The 19,222-nt window shown below is 34.1% G+C and overlaps 1 protein-coding gene across 8 annotated transcripts in view; it reads left to right on the forward strand.

Moving 5' to 3' along the window:
* The first annotated feature begins 16,047 nt into the window (after positions 1–16,047).
* The window catches only part of LOC141404289 (2-oxoglutarate dehydrogenase complex component E1-like), a 68,451-nt gene continuing 65,276 nt past the window's right edge, over positions 16,048–19,222 (forward strand). For 2 of the 8 annotated variants that reach the window (XM_073987752.1, XM_073987749.1), the window contains exons 1-2: positions 16,118–16,183; positions 16,249–16,317. The gene's annotated coding sequence lies outside the window, so the exon portion shown is untranslated. Of the gene's footprint in view, positions 16,184–16,248; positions 16,318–19,222 lie in introns of all 8 variants that reach the window. The other 6 variants (XM_073987742.1, XM_073987745.1, XM_073987740.1 and 3 more) reach the window with 4 other exon arrangements.

A 19,222-nucleotide genomic window follows, 5' to 3' on the forward strand; every position in this document is an offset into this window, starting at 1 on the left:
CACACTGAATAATAAAATAATAGACTTTGGCACTTTCATTATTGACGAAGAAACTTGATTAACAAAACTGCAAGATTATAAATAGTCCGACTGTTATGTCAACCGTTGTAACAACCAATTGTCTACAAGGTCTTGCTGCAAATGAAAATGAAATTTCACACATTTTCCTAATAAATGTTGCTGCTGCTGCACCAACGTCCGTTGTCAGACTTTAATTGCGGATAAAATGCTGTCTTCTCCTCCTGGGCGAGAGAGGAAACTTGTTTTTGAAATATAAAAGAAAACAGGAGATTATGTTGCGTAGTAAAAACACAGATGTTTAAATAGTAAAGTGGATCGCAATAACATAATTAATTTTCGTGAGGTAAAACATTTTCCATAGGAAGTACCTCTGTTCCTTTATTGCGCGTTTAGATTAGCTTTTACAAATCGACTCGATCTTCAAATCAATCAAACAAATCCTTGGTATGTTTCATTACTTTAAAAAATGGTAAAAGTAGCAAAAGTTGTGATCATCTCTCATATCAATTGTATGCTTACATCAAGAACACTTTTCAATTAAAAAGTGGTAAAAATATTCTTGCACGTTAATACCATTTTAAAATCATATGTATGAGATGGCAGCCAGCTGGTTTTTTTCTTTATCTACAAACACGATTCATTATCTACTCAAGAATTTGCAAAAAAGAATTGTTTAAAAAATAGAAAGAATTTATGTTCGAACTCAAGTCCTCCTCCAGGAAAGTCATGCCAGTCATTTGTTCTGTTCTACAACCTGCAGGAGTCTAGTATAGTAAGTAGATTGTATAGTATTGCAGGTTGTAGAACATAGCAAATACATACATATTTACATTTTCAAAAAGTGTAATTTTAAATCATGGAAAATTCTTATTTATGGGTTTTTATTTCTTCATGGACGATCCACTCCAATGTGTAACGTATTAATTGTTTGAGGGAATTTAAAAAATAACTTGTAATTGCAATGCTGTAATCTTGCCTGTTATTGCATTGTTTGGCACATGTGGTGAAGAAACTAGTTTTATAAAACAAATGCCTGCAGAGAAATTAAATCATAAATGAGAAAATAATAACGAATATACTTGGATGAACGTGGAAAATGCACACACATACACATGTACACATAGTTCAATGGCAATGTCAAATATATCCTTAAACTGGTTAAACTTGATACAAATCTTTAAAGTCCATATTGATTTCCTTTACAGCATTAATTGCAACAGTTCTGGGAATTGACACCGTAAATAAAAAACTCATAATGCTTTTTTCGGTCGTGATATTAATTTACGTCCACCATGAATGAAGGCCTCAGCCATGGTACAATTATTTCCCAGGTAAAATTAAGTGTTATCTGTATATATATTATGTATTCTTATTTTTATTTTCCGATTTAAATGAAATTTGGAATATGTGACGAAATTTGGTCTAGAAATAAATGTGCCAAATTATATGGAAATCTGTTCAGATTTGGCTTCCATATATGTATATTTTACATATTCACAGTGGTGTAGGTATCATATAGTCGGCAACGCCCGACTTTGATCCTTTCCTTGCTCTAGTTTGCTCTTTTACTACTTTTGCCATTAAAAAAGCACGGGAACACACATAATGTTTACAATATGTGATTCAGGGGCTCAATTCTGTTTCTATGAAAATGAGAAATAAAAACTTTTATAAAGGAGAAAACTGTCAAATGAAAAAAATTATAAAGGAAATATTTTTCATTTCAAATTTTCATAGAACAAGAATCCAGCCCCAGTTCAGAAAACAAATTTGTACAAATTTTTGGGTTATCGAACAGACCTATTGTTCATTTAAGCCGAAACACACCCAAGGATGTTAGTCCTTGGTCACACTATCGATGTTCTTGAAACGAATAATAGGAAGAAGCAACATCGCAAACACAGAAAACCGCCTCGAAGTCCCCACTCGACCTTCGACTTACTTTACTTTAAAAAGTGTAGTAGTGGCAAAAGTTGTGAACAGCTTTCATATCAATTGTGTACTTACATCAAGTAAAGGAACACTTTTCGAGTAAAAAGTGTTAAAACTTAAAGATACTTGCACGTAAAGGAACGGCGCTAAAGTCAAGGCCTGGGTACATAAGCAGCTTTGCCTGATTGCCTTGCTTTCCTGCTTCGTTTTTGACATAATAAAAATAAAAGAATAAAGAAGGCCGAGCAAATTTCGAACTGGGTTGCTAGGCCTAGGCCTTTAGCCGTCATTTCTGTATATCCATGGTACAGTAAGGAAGGTAGGTAGAGCAGAACCCACTCACATTTTGAAAATACAGTCGGACCTCGATTATCCGTAATGGTCGAGAACGGAGGCATAACGGATAACCGATTTTCCCGGATAATGGAGGCAATGCTTTTATGCAGTTTCTGAACATATTTTAAAGTAAAAATGACATAATATTGTACAATAATATGAAAATTTGCTATTTTTATTAAATTTGTTACGGTAATCCGCCAAATTTCAAAAGGATACATAATATCAACATCATCAGATTCATCTGAATTGACTTTGCCCCAAGGTTTTTGTGATACCATAAATACACAAATTGTGTAATACGGGAGAATTTCCAGTTTTCGTTTGTTTACCTTTTGTTTGCTTAATCGGATTAATTGGAAAGTGTGTTTTTACTCCCGGTCAATGAAGTTTATAACGAAAAATAGAAGAAATGGAAAAAAAGTCCAACATTTCTTTTCTATCACGGATAAAGGAGGTTCCCGGATAATCGAGGTTCAACTGTAAATCAATTGTTTATGGGAAACCACTACAGTAGCATTATTTAAATATGCCCTAAACTGTCCCATAAACGTCGTCCACCTGCTTATACTAACGGCGGTGGTAATTAATGATTTGTTTATCTTTTATATTTCGAGAATTTTGTCATTCTTTTTGTTTCGTCGCGCCACATTCTTTTCAAAACCACCATCGCCATCAGAAGAAAGAAAAAGAGAACACTGTTTTTTAGTAAAAGTACCACAACCTGAATTAAACTAAATTTGCAAATTGAATTACATTGGTACGACTTAAGTTTTTGTAAATACATTGGATTGAAAAGAAATAATAAATAAAAGTGCCCAAAACGAACGAAAACGTAGAGCTAATTTGTCGTCATCCATTTATTGGGAAAGGGGCCAGTGGGGCTCAAATTGTGTCGTCAGGAGCGCTTACGACGGACTGCAAAAACTACACTGCATCGGATATTTGGTTGACTCAAGCACAGGCAAGTTGAGTGCCGTGGTATCACATTTCCAGAGGCTGCTGGTGCTCATACCGGGTGAGTTGCTCTGTTTGACTCCAGTGGACAGGCGAACTCGACTGGCCAGGGAAAGAGTTCCGTGGTGGCCAGCCGTTGCAAGGTTAGGAACACGTCTTAACATCAATATATATTTCAATAAAACCGTATTTATAGAGCCGCTGTAGAAGGTATTCGTCAAAGTTGGCGTGGAAGTATTATTTCAGTGGTGCTCATTTATAAATATGAATAGATAACTTGATGTTTCATTCATTTTTCGCGTTTTTTACTAATTCCATAAAATGGCAAAAAAGAAGTTGTCATGCCTTTACAGTTGTAATTCCATAGTTCTTCCGAACCTGTTATACCATGTACACATCCAAAGTGTCTAAGTAAGTCGATGGTCAGACTAGCACGATTTCAACATGGCGACGTCAAGTTTATAGGCGAGGGGCATGAAGTAGTGAATGTACATGGTTTTCTGTGTTTGTTATGTTGCCTCTTCTTGTTTTTCGTTGCAAGATTTTTTCTTCCATTTTCTTTCATTTTTATTTTCTCAAGCAAACGTTAACAACAAAACAAACATAAAAAGGAGTTTGTCTTCGAACAGCTCAAAGCACAGACATAAATTTCTATAGAATTCACGCCGACGGCCTTAAAACAAATTGACAAAATGGGGGTGTTAAGTTTTCGCTTGGCATCCCACGTGTTTTAATTATCAAGGATTTATTCCTAAATATACGATTTCTTCGCAGAAGAAGACTGCGTAGCTCACAAGTGCTATAAAGCCGACCTTTTAATAAAAGTTTTTATAAATCTTCTAAACGCAGTAATCGCGAAACTTCTGAAATATCGTTTTTTGGAAAATTCGTAGACTTCAAGGCCTCCGTACATAAGCTGCTCTGCCTGATTGCCTTGCTTTCCTGCTTCCGAAATTTCCTCGGCCTTCTTTAGTCCCAATTTACATTAGGCGAGTTTACTTTTTTGTTTTTGTCAGTTTTTAGGTGAGAGAGGGGGCTGAGAGGCAAAGGGTTACCATATGCCTCACCTCTCTCTCCATCAAACTGACAATTGCCGCAAGTAAACTCGCCTAATGTAAATTGGGACTTATTCTTTTATTTTTATTATGTCAAAAATGAAGCAGCAAAGCAAGGCAATCAGGCAGAGCAGCTTATGTACGCAGGCCTTGATTGCCTTGCTTTCCTGCTTCGTTTCTGGCATAATAAAAGCTGTGTTCCTTTACTTACCTGAGGTTACCATTTTTAACCTGCAAAGCGTTGTGGCAAAACTGGAAGCAATTTTTAAGAGAGTGAGAGTGGAGAGAGAGCGAAAATGGCTTTCTCTTCTACCACAGGATACCAGCAAAATTTCTGCAGGTAAAAAATGGCAGAACTGATTTTTCGACTTTTGTTTGACGATTATTTCACAATGAAAAAGAAAATGGAAGAAAAAGTCGAACGCTGACAAAACTAAATTAAAAACTGTGAAATAAAAGACGAAAATTGATTTTTTTATGTTTCTTTTTGACATTGCTGCCAGACCTACCATTTTTCCGTTCCTTTACTTTTGTGGTAAAAATGTTCATGAGAGAGCAATTTTGACACTTTCCTCTTCTACCACCCTTACCATTAAAAAAGTAAAGGAACAAAGCTAAAAATAAAAGAATAAAGAAGGCCAAGCAAATTTCGGACTGGGTTGCCCTTTTCTTTCTTATTCAAAGATGTCAATAGGTCTGTACGATAAATCTAAAGTTTGTACAAATTTGTACAAACTTTTACAAAATGCTGTTCGATAACAAACTTGTTCAGTAAAAGAGAACTGACAGAACTTGCAAGTAGTTGCAAGAACTTGCAAATACTTTTTACTTACGAAGTTATCGTACAGGCTTAATATTATAAGATAGGAAAAGTCAATTGTGAAAAATTAACTGTAGAGGGAGTTATAGTACGTTGATATATAACCGGATTTAACAAACCCACTGGGTTTCAAATTTCAATTTCTTTGCGTATACGTCAAATAAATCCTCATTAGGAAGGTTAACCCTGCAAAAGGCTATAATATAAACATGACCTTAACCTCTGTTGCTACGATATCATAGCAACATTCTGTTAAACGAAAACTGTTACTCTTGGAATATTGACAAGAAAAACATTAAAACTCAAGTTTGACGGCATTCACTTTTGATTTTTTTTTATTAAATAAACAATAAAAAAGGTAAAGAAATAAATTTCAGCCACAAAACACAACGTTTATGTTTTCTGCCGCGAGAAATGGGAATCAAAAACGATTGGCATTGCTGTTATCAATTCCAGTAAGTTGTTTTGCCATCTGTAACCAAAATATGGAACTATTGTCATATGTTTTTGGAAAATGCATTTGTTCGAGTCTTTATTACTTTACGTCTTTGCTTATTCTTTTATCAGAAGCAAGCAAGGTAAGCAAGCAAGACAGCTTATGTACGCAGGCCTTATGCTTGGTTTACATTTACGAAATCCACTCGATTTCAAATGTCAATTCCATTGGTTAAACGCCAAATGAAATCCAATGAATTTCAGATGTGATTTCATTTGACGTTTGAGCAATGGATTTGACAGTTGAAATCGAGTGGATTTCGTAAATGTAAACCTAGCATTAAGTCTACATACTTATGATCTCAAGGCAGTTTCCAATTTAGTTGCCTTGAAAGAGCGCTTTACGAGATTCCGGACGGAAATACGTGAGCCATTAATTCTTAAATTGGAAAAAACATAAAAAGATTTAATAAAAACATTTAATTAATGAAATAGTGAAAATTTAACTATTAATATTATTATTACTTAATTATTAATGTTAATTATTTTGTGTTGTTTTTTGGTTTATTTATGTCTTTTTTTGTTTTTATTGGTATGAGAAACACAAAGAGGACACACAAAAATCATAAATTTCACGTTAACGTGTGTGGACACCAACGAAACTTGAAAAGAAACTTTAACGAAATTGGTTTCAAGAAACCTTGCTTGTCTGACCATCGACTAAAGGCGAGAACACAATGGATTTTTGTTGCTTATTTTTTCCGTTTCGCTTCAAAGCGCAAAAAATGAAATTGTACTGTTTTCAATAGGACGGACCACAACGAAGCGAGGCTTCGGGCCACAAAGTTGAAAATTGTTAAACTTTTGAATTCTTCACCTGGCTTCGTTTTTGACATTTCGACATTCAATTTAATATAAACACGTGTTCAATCTGAAAAATAGAATTTGGCTGTAATTTTTATGTTTGGTATTAATCATTTACAAACAATTCATATTAAAAAATTGAATTTGAATTGAATTTTTGATATATTGAAATAATTATGTTTATACCGACCATGAATTTTACGCTTCGATGAGTGATACCAAGAAATAAGCGGCCTAGTAAAGAAATAAGCTAGGCAGGAAAATTAAGGTAAGAGCTGACTGTGTTCTCACCATTAAGGGTACATAAGCAGCCTCGCCTGCTTTCTTCTGTAGTAGAGTTGTTAAAATCTAGTTCACTATATAGTCCAGTGGACACCGGTCATTTGTATAAACGAACCGCGAATGAGTTATATTATGTGTGTTCCCGTACTTTTTAATGGTAAAAGTCGTAAAAGAGCAAGTTGTGAAAAATGAGATAAACATACAACTATATTCAAAAAGTACGAGAAAGGAAAATTGGAAAGCTGTCAAAAAACGTAGAACAAATGTCAAAGCCGGTCTACCAGCCAATAGGAAGGCGGCAACCACGTTACTATTTTTTACTCTAAAGCCACACGCTGAAACTTTCATACGAAACTTTCCCATTATTTTGACGTTCTTAGATCGTGTTTCCCAATACAGTAATTTCATAAGTCCCGGTCCACACTAGCGTTAATTTCATTAAAAAATTTCATGAAATTAGGTGTTCTTAAATCGAATTCCCCACTACAGCAATTTTATGATTTTACTCTACTATGGACGCCGATCTAGAGACGCATAATTTCACATCAAAATTTCAGTGAAATTACTGTAGTGTGGCCCGGGACTAAAATCACTTTTGTATGGAACTCGATCTATAAACGCCAAAATAATGGGAAAGTTTCGTATGAAAGTTTCAGCGTGTAGCTTTAGAGTAACAGTTTCTATCCAACTGCAAACAGCAACCATAAAAGAAGAAAGATATCACCATAGTGTTTGTCGGGTTAACGTCCTCTCTGAGAATATATTCGTATACGCAATAGATTTGACAATGTAAACGTTCACATATAGTTTTAACTCGGATTTTTGTAATCATTTTATATCCGATAGTAATTTAAATAATTTCATTAGAAAATTGAAGTTAGAACGCGTATTAAGTTGGAACGCGTATTATTTCGTTTAAAGTGTGATTTTTTTCCATTTTTTTTCCTAAAAATAACAAGAAACGTTTAAAAAAATAGCCCACTTATGGGCTTTTCATTTTGAAATAAAGTGCATCTTCTTTAGTCCCGGGCCACACTAGAGTAATTTCAATGAAATTTTGACATGAAACTTTGCATTTTTTGGGAAAAATACATAATTTCAAGAAACTAGTGTACACGGATTCATGTTTTCTGCAGTTTTGCTTTGTTGCAATATTCGTATGAAACAAACAAACAAGAAAATGTAAAATAATTCTTTTACTTTAATGTCAAAATTTCAGTGAAATTACTCTTAGTGTGGCCCGGAACTTAACGAACTCTTGCAGAAAAAATAGTAGCTCTGTTCCAGAACTAAAAAATTTTTACAATTTTTACCACTTTTACACACTTTGCGTTCCCGTACTCAAAATTTATATGAAAATCGTTTACGACTTTTACAACTTTTACGGGAACAGGCCAAGTAACTATTTTCAGTATGAACGAAACATTCTTAAGGATATATTTCGTAACAGTTGCTATCCATATAAAACTGCAAGCAGCAACAATAAAAGAAAGAAGATATCACCATAGAGTTTGTCGGGTTAACGTCCTCTCTGAGAATTAATTCGTATACGCAATAGATTTGACAATGTAAACGTTCACATATAGTTTTAACTCGGATTTTTGTAATCATTTTATATCCAATAAATAATTTCATTAGGAAATTGAATTATGTTAAGTTGGAACGCGTATTATTTCGTTTAAAGTGTGATTTTTTTAATTTTTTCCTATAAATAACAGGAAACGTTTAAAAAAAACAGAATAAATGATGTCCCACTTATGGGCTTTTCATTTTGAAATAAAGTGCATCTTCTTTAGATTTCGCCATTCTACCGACATTCGTCGCTAAAATTCTTGTATAGATAACTTTGAGTTACAGAACAGCACTTTCGGTATTTCAATCGAACATTTTCGTTAATTAACGATATCGGTTCGGTAGAAAAAATAGTTACGGAATCCCACTACTGATAATAGAATAAAAAAGCAACCTAGTTCGAAATTGGCTCAGCCTTCAAGAAATTTTTTCATTGCAATCACAAAGACGTATAGCAATAAAGACTCGAACAAATGCATTTTCCAAAAACATATGCTAATAGTTCCACATTTTGGTTGCAGATGGCTACACAACTCACTGGAATTGTTAACAGCAATGCCAATTGTTTTTGATTCCCATTTCTCGCGGCAGAAAACATTAACGTCGTGTTTTGTGGTTGAAATTTATTTCTTCACTATTTCTTATTTTTTATTTAATAAAAAATCAAAAGCGAATGCCGTCAAACTTGAGTTTTAATGTTTTTCTTGTCAATATTCCAATGAGTAACAGTTTTCGTTTAACAGAATGTTGCTATGACGTCGTAGCAACAGAGGTTAACTCCCTCTACAGTTAATTTTTCACAATTGACTTTTCCTATCTTATAATATTGACATCTTTGGCAATCATTCTAGTGTGGACCGGGACTAAAGTACGTTTACATATAACCGAATTTAACAAACCCACTGAGTTTCAATCTTTAATTCCATTGCATATATGTACGTCAAGTAAATCCTCATGAAGAAGGTTAACCATGCAAAAAGCAATAATATAAACAGTCTATTATGTAGCCATTAGTCGTATTTGGATTGTCGTTAGAAGAAATGGTGGCGGCGCTGGCTTGTATGTAGGAATCTTTGAGCAAGTGCTCATAAAATGTAAAGAATGGAGTGCATTTCCTTTAACTCCGTGTGGACTACATCGAAAGATGTAGTGAAAACATAGCTCCACATTGCTCCACTTCCAAAATGTTACTTTGAATACATAGCTTTGTTCCCGTACTTTTTAATAGTAAAACTCGTAAAAGAGAGAACTGCAAAAAAATTTGTTCTCACACACAAGTTTTTTGAAATAGTTCGGGAACGGAAAAATGGAAAAATACGTCAAAAAAACTGGAATAAATGTCAAAGTCGGGGTATCAGCCAATCAGACGCCGGCAACCATCCCAGCAAACCAAATATCTGATATCCGACACATCGGAACAATTTCGGAATCAAAATCGTTCAGATTTCGTACCGATTTCTAAACGATTTTGTGTAGGAGAATTCGTTCAGATTTCGGAGAGAATGTCGGAAGTAAATTTCCCTTCGAATATGCTACTGTTTTTCTTCCGATTTCGGTACGAATTCGGATCGGTATGTCGGAAACCAATTTCCCTTCGCACAACAACCACCTTTTGTATATATCTAACAAGCAACATTTGAGTTTGTTGTCGAAAAACAAAATGCTTGGTCTTAAAATTCGCATATACAATTTTTAAATATTTTAAATATAAAAGTTTACATTGTTTTACTATAACTACAAAATGATAACAACAGTGAAAATCATTAAATGCGTTTGCAATTACAATCTTCCAATTAAAAACATAACAAAGAAAATTTATCAATAAAAAAGAGGAGTCAGAAAAATTTTTTTCCTTCGATATACATACGACATTATTCCAAAATCGTTTAGAAATCTTTACGAAGATTCGTAAGGTACCTCAGATTTTCATACGACATTATTCCGAAATCGTTCAGAAATCTGTACGAAAATTCGGAGGTAAAAATTCGCATTCTGAATTTCCCAAAGATTTTCTTCCGATTTCGTTCCGAATTCTGACCGAAATCGATCCGATTTCGATCCGACATTTCGTTCCGAAATTATGTCAACCACTTCATACAACTTTCGTTAAGGTATCGTTACGATTTCGGATCCGAAATCGGACGTATCGTCCGAATTTTGTTCCGATTTCGTTACGATTTCGGTACGATTGGTTTGCTGGGATGTTACTATTTTTTTACTCGCCCAAATTTGTCGTGTAAAAAGTTTTTAAAGTTTTTTGTAATCATTTTATATCCGATAGTAATTTAAATAATTTCATTAGAAAATTGAAGTTAGAACGCGTATTAAGTTGGAACGCGTATTATTTCGTTTAAAGTGTGATTTTTTTCCATTTTTTTTCCTAAAAATAACAAGAAACGTTTAAAAAAATAGCCCACTTATGGGCTTTTCATTTTGAAATAAAGTGCATCTTCTTTAGTCCCGGGCCACACTAGAGTAATTTCAATGAAATTTTGACATGAAACTTTGCATTTTTTGGGAAAATACATAATTTCAAGAAACTAGTGTACACGGATTCATGTTTTCTGCAGTTTTGCTTTGTTGCAATATTCGTATGAAACAAACAAACAAGAAAATGTAAAATAATTCTTTTACTTTAATGTCAAAATTTCAGTGAAATTACTCTTAGTGTGGCCCGGAACTTAACGAACTCTTGCAGAAAAAATAGTAGCTCTGTTCCAGAACTAAAAAATTTTTACAATTTTTACCACTTTTACACACTTTGCGTTCCCGTACTCAAAATTTATATGAAAATCGTTTACGACTTTTACAACTTTTACGGGAACAGGCCAAGTAACTATTTTCAGTATGAACGAAACATTCTTAAGGATATATTTCGTAACAGTTGCTATCCATATAAAACTGCAAGCAGCAACAATAAAAGAAAGAAGATATCACCATAGAGTTTGTCGGGTTAACGTCCTCTCTGAGAATTAATTCGTATACGCAATAGATTTGACAATGTAAACGTTCACATATAGTTTTAACTCGGATTTTTGTAATCATTTTATATCCAATAAATAATTTCATTAGGAAATTGAATTATGTTAAGTTGGAACGCGTATTATTTCGTTTAAAGTGTGATTTTTTTAATTTTTTCCTATAAATAACAGGAAACGTTTAAAAAAAACAGAATAAATGATGTCCCACTTATGGGCTTTTCATTTTGAAATAAAGTGCATCTTCTTTAGATTTCGCCATTCTACCGACATTCGTCGCTAAAATTCTTGTATAGATAACTTTGAGTTACAGAACAGCACTTTCGGTATTTCAATCGAACATTTTCGTTAATTAACGATATCGGTTCGGTAGAAAAAATAGTTACGGAATCCCACTACTGATAATAGAATAAAAAAGCAACCTAGTTCGAAATTGGCTCAGCCTTCAAGAAATTTTTTCATTGCAATCACAAAGACGTATAGCAATAAAGACTCGAACAAATGCATTTTCCAAAAACATATGCTAATAGTTCCACATTTTGGTTGCAGATGGCTACACAACTCACTGGAATTGTTAACAGCAATGCCAATTGTTTTTGATTCCCATTTCTCGCGGCAGAAAACATTAACGTCGTGTTTTGTGGTTGAAATTTATTTCTTCACTATTTCTTATTTTTTATTTAATAAAAAATCAAAAGCGAATGCCGTCAAACTTGAGTTTTAATGTTTTTCTTGTCAATATTCCAATGAGTAACAGTTTTCGTTTAACAGAATGTTGCTATGACGTCGTAGCAACAGAGGTTAACTCCCTCTACAGTTAATTTTTCACAATTGACTTTTCCTATCTTATAATATTGACATCTTTGGCAATCATTCTAGTGTGGACCGGGACTAAAGTACGTTTACATATAACCGAATTTAACAAACCCACTGAGTTTCAATCTTTAATTCCATTGCATATATGTACGTCAAGTAAATCCTCATGAAGAAGGTTAACCATGCAAAAAGCAATAATATAAACAGTCTATTATGTAGCCATTAGTCGTATTTGGATTGTCGTTAGAAGAAATGGTGGCGGCGCTGGCTTGTATGTAGGAATCTTTGAGCAAGTGCTCATAAAATGTAAAGAATGGAGTGCATTTCCTTTAACTCCGTGTGGACTACATCGAAAGATGTAGTGAAAACATAGCTCCACATTGCTCCACTTCCAAAATGTTACTTTGAATACATAGCTTTGTTCCCGTACTTTTTAATAGTAAAACTCGTAAAAGAGAGAACTGCAAAAAAATTTGTTCTCACACACAAGTTTTTTGAAATAGTTCGGGAACGGAAAAATGGAAAAATACGTCAAAAAAACTGGAATAAATGTCAAAGTCGGGGTATCAGCCAATCAGACGCCGGCAACCATCCCAGCAAACCAAATATCTGATATCCGACACATCGGAACAATTTCGGAATCAAAATCGTTCAGATTTCGTACCGATTTCTAAACGATTTTGTGTAGGAGAATTCGTTCAGATTTCGGAGAGAATGTCGGAAGTAAATTTCCCTTCGAATATGCTACTGTTTTTCTTCCGATTTCGGTACGAATTCGGATCGGTATGTCGGAAACCAATTTCCCTTCGCACAACAACCACCTTTTGTATATATCTAACAAGCAACATTTGAGTTTGTTGTCGAAAAACAAAATGCTTGGTCTTAAAATTCGCATATACAATTTTTAAATATTTTAAATATAAAAGTTTACATTGTTTTACTATAACTACAAAATGATAACAACAGTGAAAATCATTAAATGCGTTTGCAATTACAATCTTCCAATTAAAAACATAACAAAGAAAATTTATCAATAAAAAAGAGGAGTCAGAAAAATTTTTTTCCTTCGATATACATACGACATTATTCCAAAATCGTTTAGAAATCTTTACGAAGATTCGTAAGGTACCTCAGATTTTCATACGACATTATTCCGAAATCGTTCAGAAATCTGTACGAAAATTCGGAGGTAAAAATTCGCATTCTGAATTTCCCAAAGATTTTCTTCCGATTTCGTTCCGAATTCTGACCGAAATCGATCCGATTTCGATCCGACATTTCGTTCCGAAATTATGTCAACCACTTCATACAACTTTCGTTAAGGTATCGTTACGATTTCGGATCCGAAATCGGACGTATCGTCCGAATTTTGTTCCGATTTCGTTACGATTTCGGTACGATTGGTTTGCTGGGATGTTACTATTTTTTTACTCGCCCAAATTTGTCGTGTAAAAAGTTTTTAAAGAGAGCGTCATTCAGCGCCATTTTTGTTTAAAGAGAAGTGAACATTTTACAACTTTTTTGTGTACGGGAACGCTTTTTCGAGTAAAATGTGTAAAAGTCGTAAAAATTGTAAAAACTTTTTAGTTCTGGAACACAGCTATATTTCGTAACGTATATTTTCATAGACAACTACATTGGTATGCATAGCAATTGAAGCAACCCTGTAAAATCTGCCCGTTTCCAGAGTCGTTTAGATTTTTTTGGCGGCGTACGAAATGCAACTGCAACTGCTCAGCAAAAAAAATGAAAGTTGTGCAGTGTGGAGTCAGGATTTCACTATTTCACTACACACATCTTTCGATGCAGTCCAATTTTTCCGCATTAAGCGCTCCTCTCTTCCTTCTTTTTGGTTCACGTATTTGGTACCACGTTCAGAACCAGGGGCAGGATTCTTGTTCTATGAAAATTTGAAATGACACATATTTTCTTTATAATTTTTTTCATTTGACAGTTTTTTCCTTTATATAACCCTGCGTTTACAAATGACAGGACAGTTGACTTCATGTATTGATTGTCAAAATCCCACAACTTGCCTGTGTGACGTAGGCGTCCCGACAACTGCAAAAACAGTTGTAAAATTTGAATGAAAATCATCGACATCTTTTTGTTTTCCATCCACATATTTTGTTTTTGTTTTTGTTCATGTTCTTTTGTTTTCAACAAATTTTAATTAGTATCTCACTTATTTTTACAAAAATGCCAAAAATTTGTCTTCCTTCCTATCTGTGTAAAAATGAGCTTTGTTCCTTTACCTGCCTGAGGTTACCATTTCTTACCATTTTTAACCTGCAAAGCGTTCCTTTACTTTAACAAGCATACGATTTATATGAGACCAATTCACCACTTTTACCATTTTTTGCCACTGTTACCATTTTTTAAAGTAAAGGAACAGACCAATGATGGACAGCTGGGAGACAAACGACAAATGTATGTATGTGTTAGTAAATCAGAGTTGTATTTGAAGACAAACTGTCTGGTGTAAACGCCTAGTTAGACACCACTTGTAGAGAAGCTGGTATCACACCAGCTGATCGCATATGAAAAGTCAAATCCCTTTAAAAAAAATTATTTTTGTTGTAATTTCACCAACAACATAAAGAAAGTTTTGACATAACATATTCAAAATTTTACGATGCCACTACTACTATGAAAATTTTCATTGAAAACGCTTTGCCATTTTCTTCCAAATTTTCATTGACGTCTACACACATATATGAAATCATATGAAAATTTTGATATTTTCATTGCTTTGCATTGGTTTGAGAGTTACGAATTTAAATACAAAGAATAATTTCAGATTACAGAACCTTGTGTACAGATTTTCATTGCCTATAAAATCATTTTCACGTACATGAAAATTTTCATAGTCTGGCATAAGACCTATTGAAATGCATAGTCCCAGGCCACACTAGAATAATTTCACTGAAATTTTAACATGAAATTATGAGTCTCTAGATCGAGATCCATAGTAGAGTAAAATCATGAAATTGCTGTAATGGGAATTTCGGCCTAAGAACACCTAATTTCATGAAATTTTTTAATGACATTTACTCTAGTGTGGACCGGGACATAGAAATTACACGACTTTTCGGTTTTGTGCATGTGAGAAAGTAAGTCACACGTACAGAGTTTTCGGTAAACGAAATTCTATTTTTGAGTCTTTTCATTAAATAAAAGCTATTGTTTTTTATCCTTTATATTTCTGTGAAGTAATTGTGCAAAATGTCAACAAAGTATCCGCCATTTTTTTCCAAATTAATGGGGATTACAAATTAAAGGGTTGTTTACACCATCTATCAATGTCATATGAGCTGCCATTTCTTTTACCCATTCGACATTCTCTTTGTTTGTCAAAATTGACGTCATCCATACAACTTTCAATTTGTGCGTTCAAGTGTTATTTTCGTATGACATAACCTAAAAATATAAAAACAGCTGTTTTTGTCATTATTTACATTTATTGTTGAGTTGCAATTTTGCGCAAATTTTAATTTTGGTTGAAGGAAACTGAATTGGTAGAATTGGTGTTTGGAGTTATAGAGGCATTCATGTTTTTGCCACCAAACAATCATTTCAAAGACTGCTTCTTTCGACCAATCGATCTGAAAATAACATTATAAACGCCATTTATTTACTTTACTGAATATTTAAATATACATGCCTTTCCATTTTCTTTTTTAAAAGATTTTGTTTTTCATTTTTTGTTTGAGAATGTCAGAAAACAGCTGATAAATTTATGTTTACATGCGAGAATGCCGTATCAAATAGAGCGCTCCCTAAATGAAAAATTTACATATGAGTTGCCAAATCATTTTGATAGATGAAAATTTTCATAGTGGTTACACTATGTGTACAACATTCGCAGGTAGAAAATTTGGCATCTCATACGACATTGATTGATGGTGTAAACAACCCTTAATGAAATATCGAAAATACCTAATGTTTGGAATAGCGATATTTTGCCAGCTCTAGTCCCAATACTAATTCATCTGGCAACGCTACCACTTGCTATTGCAATAAACATCGATGCCCTATCACGTTGTGTTACGGCGTCGTCAAACATTTTATAGTAGCTCGGTTCTCCTCCTTACGGTTCTGCAATCGTATCTCAGGTAAAAAAATATAAAAATAATTTCATAAATTATTGAAAATAAATAAAAAGTGATTTATTTTAAAGTTGAACATAAAGTGAACAAGTGAAAATTAGCTAAACGAAGAAAATCTTTCAAATCACCATCAAAAATATGTAAGAAACAAATTCAGGTCAAATGACGTGTGGTGTGCTGCTGTTGAGAGTAAAAATATCTTAAAAATTCCAAAAAGAAATTGACGAACAAGTTGTGTAATTTTTTATCCAGGACAAGAAAATGTCCAACTAATCATTAATCTGAACAAAAATACAATGTTATTTTGACAACAATTGAAGCGATTTTATCTAAATTTTCTGCAATTTGCCAGATGAAAATTATGTAATTTTACTGCGCCGCCCAAAATGCAGTGATGACAGTTTATCGTATTGGTTGGTGGGTCAAAGACAGCTGGTGGGTTAGTGGTTGGTTTGTTGTTGGTTGGTTGACAGGTATAAAAAAGGAAAGCGAATCCAAGTGGAATTTCTGTCGGTGCTGGTGATATTGTATGCTCACTCACTTTTGGGATAAATACTTGTAAAAAAAATGGCAACTGATTGATAACTTTATTTTATTTATGTTTGTAGATGATATGGGTCAGGAGGTTATTTCCATTTCATTCATGCTGTGCTGCTTGTTGATAATTTTTCCATTCATAGGCATCACGTGTTTTGTTCTTACCGTTGTTGTTATTAAATCTTGTGGAAGCGAATTATATTCCTCGTGCTATGCGAATTTTTGTGTGTGCGTGCATTCACTGTCACCAACCACCATCATATCCGTTGCCTTTTCTCAACTAGCATAAAACCGGTATTAGTCACCTTATCTGGAGGCTTGGCCTTAGTCATAGTTGTATACGTTGCATGGTTCGCCGCATGTACGAAACACCGCTCGTGTTTTTGCAGTTTATGTTGAAATTGGAAAAATATGCTGCTCTACATATGGAATAAAAAATGGCTGTCTGAATGTTTCTTTATTTATCAGCATAACATGATGAACCATCAGAAAAGTAAAGGTCCATGGGCATGTATTACTTACTATAAGATATGCCCACATGAAGATATTGTTTATGTTAGATGAGAGGCTTATTGATATGTATTTTATTTTGGTATTAAATTCGTGCCTCACGCAAATGTTTATTTACGATTATACATACGAGTATGTATAGGAAATTTTCAACGTCTTTGGCTCAACAAACTTTTTGTAATTTCTTATCTCACTTCTTAAACAAGATCCAAAGTGTAATAAAGATAAACACTGAAAGCCTTTCACAATATGATTATTGCCACTTGTTGAACGCTCACCGATATTTATTATTTTTGGTTTTGAGCTTGTCAATCTACACTTTATTATCATTGTCAAATATAGAAAATTTGCATCTTAAATAACAGGTGTAATCAATTGATTAAACATTTTCGTTTTTATACCCAAGGCCTATAGTGTAAAGAGGGTATATATGTATACATACTTTGATACGACCAAAATTGTGCCTCAATTATGTTTGGACGGAATACGTTTCAGACAATTTGGAGTCGATTTAGCCATGCCTGTTCGTCTGACTGGAGCGCACGATAACTATCGAACGGATCAACCGATTCGGTCGAAAATATGGCTTTCGTAATATTTTGTCCAAACTTAGTTTAAGTTCGAACTTAGTTATAGTTCGAAAATGATTGCAGAATTTGTTCGCACGATTATTTTTGAAGGGAGTAACCGATTCGATCCATACTTGCACATCGTGAAATTTCTACCAGACTTAGATGAGGTTCCAATATGAACTCAATCGGTCCACACCTTCGGGTACCTCCCACACAAATTTTCGGAAAAGTTCAGTTTAGGATATGCTTTCGAATCGCTTTGATTTTTGTTCTATCTACTTGTATTCACTGCCCCCATACGTCGGTACAAGTTTCATCAGGGGCAAGTCCATACTTCCTAAGAAAATAGCCTGAAAGTTGCAAAATAAAACCCTGTGACACCGTGTGTAGTTGTTGGAGCGCAATATCCCAGCAAAAAGTTTGCCTCCAAAGAGGCAGTTAAATGATATGTACAAGTGATCTGGAAGTGCATCAAATTATGCATTTTCACTCATTATTTTTACAAGAGCGTGACTACGGAAAGAGGCACTCCATTGCACTGCATTTTAACTGACCCTTTGGCATTGCATTTTAACTAAACCTTTGGGGTAGAATAGGAGACAGTCCAAAGCACGTGTTTTGATACAAGAATTCTGCGGAAACTGTGCAAGCCATTACAAAATATGCCAGAACAAATAAAATGCATTATTTGTGTAAAACAAAAATATTAAGAACTTTATTACATTAACACAAATTATGAAAATTCTCCATTGAATTCAATCGCAAACATGCGTGTTTCCTCCGCTCTCCATTTGTTCCAAGCTGAACTGTTTTTGCTTCATTTGCTAAATGGGTTGTTTTCCCATCACCAGTTAAGATTTCGACATGTACTCTGTACTCCAACAGCACTCCATTGGGAAATTTTCTTCTCGTGAGTTACCGGAAAAATGTTCAGAAATTAAATATTATTTAGTTTGTATTAACAAATGTTTGAAAGTGTTAACACGCTTATCTCTTATTGGAAAATGTATGCCGCTGCCTGTAGAGATGTACAAACTGATTTATGTACATGTAGGGATCTCTAACAACTGCTAATAATATGTAGCGAACGGAGTGCCTTTTTCACGACTCCGTTTGGACTGCATGCGGATGCTGTTAAATTGTGAGGAATTGGAGTACCCTTTTCACGACTCCGCTGAACTGCATCCGGATGTTGTTAAAATGTGACAAGTGGATGTGATTCTTTGGATTGCATCCAAATGCGGTTAAAATGTGAGGACTGGAGTGCCTTTTTCACGACTCCGGTTGAACTGCATCAAAACATGCCGTGACAGAACTAGTCCACATTGCACTGCTTCCAATTTATTTTGCTGAAATAGCTCTCGAACAAATCTGCCGATTCGGTCCAAAATTTGGCCTTCGTTATATTTTGTCCATACTTAGTTTA

The sequence above is a fragment of the Musca autumnalis genome, unplaced genomic scaffold, assembly GCF_047663935.1.
Source record: "Musca autumnalis isolate F117 unplaced genomic scaffold, ASM4766393v1 scaffold_4, whole genome shotgun sequence".
In the NCBI taxonomy this organism is placed as follows: Eukaryota; Metazoa; Arthropoda; class Insecta; order Diptera; family Muscidae; genus Musca; species Musca autumnalis.